This window comes from Marmota monax, unplaced genomic scaffold (assembly GCF_021218885.2).
Source record: "Marmota monax isolate L192 unplaced genomic scaffold, Marmota_monax_Labrador192_F-V1.1 WCK01_AAM20220418_F8-fsc00061, whole genome shotgun sequence".
Lineage (NCBI taxonomy): Eukaryota > Metazoa > Chordata > Mammalia > Rodentia > Sciuridae > Marmota > Marmota monax.
The window spans coordinates 16,959,291-16,965,290 of record NW_026695230.1 but is presented as its reverse complement, the minus strand read 5'-3'; positions in this window follow the sequence as shown (position 1 = coordinate 16,965,290).

The window sequence follows — 6,000 nt, the reverse complement described above, 5'->3', positions numbered from 1 at the left end:
ATGTAATATGAATTGTGATGCATTCTGCTGTCATACATAATAAATTAGAATTTTTAAAAAGATGCAAAAAAAAGCTGCAATATTACATCTCTCTGACCATGCTTCTGAAGTCACGTCTCCCTTTAATTCTAGCTGGTAAAAGGTTCTAGGCTTTAAAGGACCCACCCAAAAAATGCAAGATAACCTCCCCATCTCAAGGTTCTTAACTGAATCATATCTGTAAAGTGCTTTTTGCATATAAAGTAACATATTCACAGATTTCAGGAATTGGAATTAGAATGTCTGAAAGGAGAGAGGTCTACATCACTAATACATCATTCTGTACCCTTACAAGAAGGTCTATACTAGAGACTTATTTTAACTCTAAGTGTCAGGAAAAAAACAATCCTCTATTCCTTTGAGAAATTGACATGCCTTTTCCCTGTGAAGAAAGAAAACCATAAGATTGATCACATTTCCCTTTTCATATTGGCTTCCTGGATGACAAGACTCAAATTTACAGCTCAACTTTAATAATCTGTGGCTTGTACATCTACATTACAATATTTTCCTGTTCTCTCTCCCCATTTCCCCCCTATTTCTAATTTTATCTTTTTGTATTTTTTATTGTTTTGACAATTATCTTAAGTTGCTTCAAATATTTTATACTTACTGATTCCTCTGCCTATGAGGCTTTGCCCTCAGAGCTCCACAAGGCTGTACTTTCTTGTCATTCAGACTCATCTCACCAGCCACTTCTTCAGAGAAGCCTTCCCAGATCTCCTCTAAAATATTGCGTAGTCTATTGCCCTCATCTATCATATTACCCTGTTTTGTTGTCTTAGACATTTAACACTAAAACAATCTTGTTTATTTTCTTTCTTTCCTCACCAGAAGTTAACCAGCAAGATATTAGGAACCTGGCCTCTTTGTTTATTATTTGTTTTCAGTGCTAGGAAAGTGCCTGGAAGCTATTAGATATTTATCTAAAAAATGTGGCATTAGTAAATGAAAGTATTAATGGAAGAGGAAAGAGAGGGAAGGAGGGAGATTTTGTAGAATATGGTAAGATATAGATGAACAGATAAATAGGTATATTGATAGACTGACAAATAGACAAATATTCATTTTCAGTGTGTAAATGTCACTAACATTTATAGAGAAGAACCAGAAAAACTCACAAGGAAGTAAAACATACTCAACTCCCTAAAATATATATGTAGAGATCCTGAGTTTTCTTTGGGAACCCTTTATGTAATTCTTTAGAAAAAAAATTCCAAGAATTCAAGTGGCTCAAAGCAGCTACATTAAATATTATGGCTAGTTACCATAGTTCAAGTCATCAATTCTCAGTGACATAATGGATTGCAACACCAAGACCATTAACAGGAAAAACTCTAGACACTGCCAAGGAACTCAGTCTATTCCAAGGGCCATTACCACATTACAATCTGCTCTCATTCTATTCCTGTAATTATTAATGTTACCACTGGCAACAAGTTTTATACGCTATTTACTTAAACACTCCATAGTAACGTAATTTGTATAAATAAAATATCAAATTACTTGACATTTAGGAAGAGAAGTCAGAATTGAAGTTTGTCAATATAGCAAAACATTGAAGCAGTTCATTCCCAGGGTTTGTTGACCCTGTTGATTTAAATACCAGAATTTGAGAGGGGAGGAGGAATTCATTTTTCTTGAGTCAAGAAGCAGTTGCACAAAATGAAATTAAACCCCTATCTCTCACCATGCACAAAACTCAACTCAATGTGGATAAGGACCTAGGAATCAAACTAGAAACTCTGCATCTAATAGAACAAAAAGTAGGCCCTAATCTCCATCATGTCAGATTAGGCTCCAACTTCCTTAATAAGACTCCTATAGTGTAAGAATTAAAATCAAGAATCAATAAATGGGATGGATTCAAAATAAAAAGTTTCTTCTCAGCAAAAGAAACAATTGGTGAGGTGAACATAAAGCCTATGTTTTGGAAGCAAATTTTTACCCCTCACACATCAGATAGAGCACTAATCTCTAGGGTATATAAAGAACTCAAAAAGCAAAACACCAAAAAAACAAATAACCCAATCAATAAGTGGGCCAAGGATCTGAACAGATACTTCTCAGGAGATAATACAATCAATCAACAAATATATGAAAAAATGTTCATCATCTCTAGCAATTAGAGAAATACAAATCAAAACTACTCTAAGATTTCATCGCACTCAAGTCAGAATGGCAGCTATTAAGAATACAAACAACAATAAATGTTGGCAAGGATGTGGGGAAAAGGGCGCACTCCTACATTGCTGGTGGGACTGCAAAATGGTGCAGCCAATATGGAAAACAGTATGGAGATTGCTTGGAAAACTGGGAATGGAACCACCTTTTGACCCAGCTATACCACTCCTGGGTCTATACCTGAAGGACTTAAAAACAGCATACTACAGGGACACAGCCACATCAATGTCTATAGCAGCACAATTCACAATAGCTAAACTGTGGAACCAACCTAGATGCCCTTCAATAGATGAATGGATAAAAAAAATATGGCATGTATATACAATGGAATATTATTCAGCAACAAAAGAGAATAAAATTATGGCATTTTCAGGTAAATGGATGGAGTTAGAGAAGATAATGCTAAGTGAAGTTAGCCAATCCCAAAAAGCCAAATGCCAAATGTTTTCTTTGATATAGGGAGGCTAATTCATTGTGGGATATGGAGAGGGAGCATGGAAGGAATAGACGAACTCTACATAGGGCAGAGGGAAATGGGAAGGGGCATGGGGTTATTAATGATGGTAGAATGTGATGATCATTATTATTCAAAGTACATATATGAAGACACATATTGGTGTGAATATACTTTGTATACAACCAGAGATATGAAAAATTGTGCTCTATATGTGTAATAAGAATTGTAATGCATTCCGCTGTCATATATAAATAAAAAAACAAAACAAAAGATGGGATGATCTCTCTGTTTCACTTACAAGGTGACTGAAGGGACCTAGAGTCTGAGTTTAGACCCTCATCATTTCCCCTCCTCCCTCCAGGACTGCTAAAACTGGTTTCTTTCCCTGTGAAGAGGGTGGGTGAGCTCTGGCCCAGCCAGGTTGGAGGATTAAAGGAATGAAGTCCTTTTTACTCCCGTGCAAAGAATGTAAGCAGGGGGAAGCCACCAGAAGCCATCCCAGGAAGAAATGCAGGGTCACACCTGGGACAATGTTACTACTCCTTGCCACCTGACATAAATTTTGTTCATTTAATGCAAAGTAAAACATTGGAAAATTAGGACTCCTGAGGATTCAGAGGTATTCAGCATCCCAGATAGAGAAGATGGGTTGTGTCACTTCAGGAAACTGTAGATAGAGAGAAAGGATAACAAAGCCTTCCCTATTCCCATACTGCTGAGGATTTTGCCACACTCAGCCCTGCTAAATCCTCTCAGATTCCAGGTGTCTGTTCCAGAATGGCTGGGGAAACCCAGCTTGAGCCTGACTGCTTCCAATCAGAAGCCCCACTGCCTCTCTATATTCCCCTATGTAGGCTTCAGGAGCATGTTTCAGCTGCCAACAACAGCAGCCCCACCCACCCCAGTCTAGGCTTCATTCCCAAAAGCCTGAAGCCAAATACAGTCCTTTTTAACCAGAAATTACTAAACCAAAAAGGACAACAGAAGACACACATAGTAAGGCAATATACTGGCTCTGAATTGTTATGCAACAGAAAGAAGAGTGGACAGAGGAAATACCTAGAACTAACGTACTTTAAATCTTTTTTTTCTTTTTCAAATTTTATTTGGACATAATTTTAAACTTACAGAAAGGTTGCAAAAAAATAGTAAAAAGAATACCTATACATTCTTTATCCTGAGTCACCTACTAACATTTTATAGTATTTGTTTTATTTATAGCTATATATATATATATATATATATATATATATATACACGTGTGTGTGTGTGTGTGTATACTTTTAAATAAGAAATACTTATCTCTAGGGTTCTTTTTCTTCACCTGTATCATTTGAGGGTGAGCACATACTATGGACTTTTACTACTAAATACTACAGTGTATAGTCCCTAAAATTAAGGATATTATATTACATAATCAAAGTACAGTTAACATTGACAATGTAATCTACCTTCTATATCCCAGTTCTGCTATTATCCCAATAATGTTCTTTATAGCATTTTCCTCCCTCCATGATAGGACCCAGTCTAGTGTCAAGTAATACACTTAGTTGTCATTCTCTTCAGCTTCCTTTCAACTCATAACATTTTCACAGCTTCTGTCTTTAAAAACAGGGATATTTTTAAAGAATACAGTCCCCTATTCCTTGCCTTTATTTAATATAACATTTTCTCATTTTGTGTTTGTCTGATGTTTCTCTGTGGTTAGAATCAGGTTATTCACTCTTGTCTGCAAGTGCTGTATAGGTGACATCATACCTTCTCAGGGACATACATAGTATATCTATCTGTTGATTACTAGGGATGTTATTTTGGTCACATAAAGTTTTATTTGATTTTTCCACTGAATAGTCTTTCCTCTCTCATAACTAATGAGCAGTCAATGGAGAGCCAATTTAAGACAATGCTAATACCCTGCTGTTCATCAAAATTTTCCACTAGAGTTAGATCTTGCCAAGCTTTCCAGATTTGCCCTTGGAGCTAAAGGAGTGCCACTGGTACTATATGGGGCTGGCAGCACACTGCAACAGAGGGAACAAAGGGACCTTTTCATTCCTGCCACTTTGTGGTGCCCCAGAGCTATTTTAGCTTCACACATTTTGAAAAAAAAATGAGCCTATAGAGATCTGAGTCTCAAGGCCTGAGTTCTAGTTCTGACACTACCACCAACTCATGAGGAACCTTTCTCAAGACTTTAGAGTATTGATCCCCAGCACAGAAAAGAAAAAAGAAAAAAAAAGACTAAAATACCCAATAAAATAGGTGGACTGGATAACAAAGACCTGAATTACACATTCATTCAACAAATATTTTATTCCAGGCATGGTGCTGCTCACATGTAATCCCAGAAACTCAAGAGGCTAAGCCAGGGGGACTGCAAGTTTGAAGCCAGCCTCAGCAACTTAGCAAGACCCTGTCTCAAAAAAAAAAAAAATTAAAGGGGAAGCTGGTGATGTAGCTCAGTGGTAGAACACCCCTAGATTCAATCCCTTGTACCACAAAATAAAAAGAAATGAGAAACTATAGGCCCTGTTCTAGAATCCAGGCAAGATTACAGCTCTCAGGAAAGTTTACATCCTGTTAGGGTTGACCCAAACAATGAATAATAAAACAAGTAAAAGAAAAGGATAAATCCATATAGCAGTAACTACTATGATGTCAACAACACAAGGTTGTGAGAAAGTATATTTGGAATCCACTTGAGATTGTAGAAAAGCTCTCTAAGGAGACAGTTTGAGCTAAAAAAAAAAAAAAAAGTGGGGGGGGGGAGGAGGGTATTAAGGAACCAACCTCAACCTTGAAAAGTTTTGGGGGCAGAGCCTTCTGAGCAGAGCAAAGGGACTCAAGGATGATTAGGTGTTTGGTATTTTCTACTTTCATATCTGTGGTTCTTTCAGGGAGTTAGGACAGGCACAAGAGATTTCCAGCTATCCCAAAAGCAAAGCAAGAAAAAAAAAAGGGGGTTAGGGGGAGATGTTTGTTCTCTGGCATAACAAGGAGGGATTCTAGAGGGAATAACAAATGAACCGACTTTTAAAAGGTGAACTAAAATTTTGAAAGTTAGATGACAGAACAGAGAAAGACATTCCATACAAGAAAGGGGAGGCCCTGAACATTGGCACATGCCTGTAATCCCAGTAACTCAGGAGGGTAACACAGGAGTATTAGAAGTTTGAGGCCAACTTCAGTAACTTAGTAACCTTGCCTCAAATTAAAAATTAAAAAAAAAAGACTGGGGATGTATCTCAGTAGTAAAAAGTACCTCTGGGTTCAATCCCCAGTACCAAAAAAAAAAAAAAAAAAGTGGAATGAGAAAAATG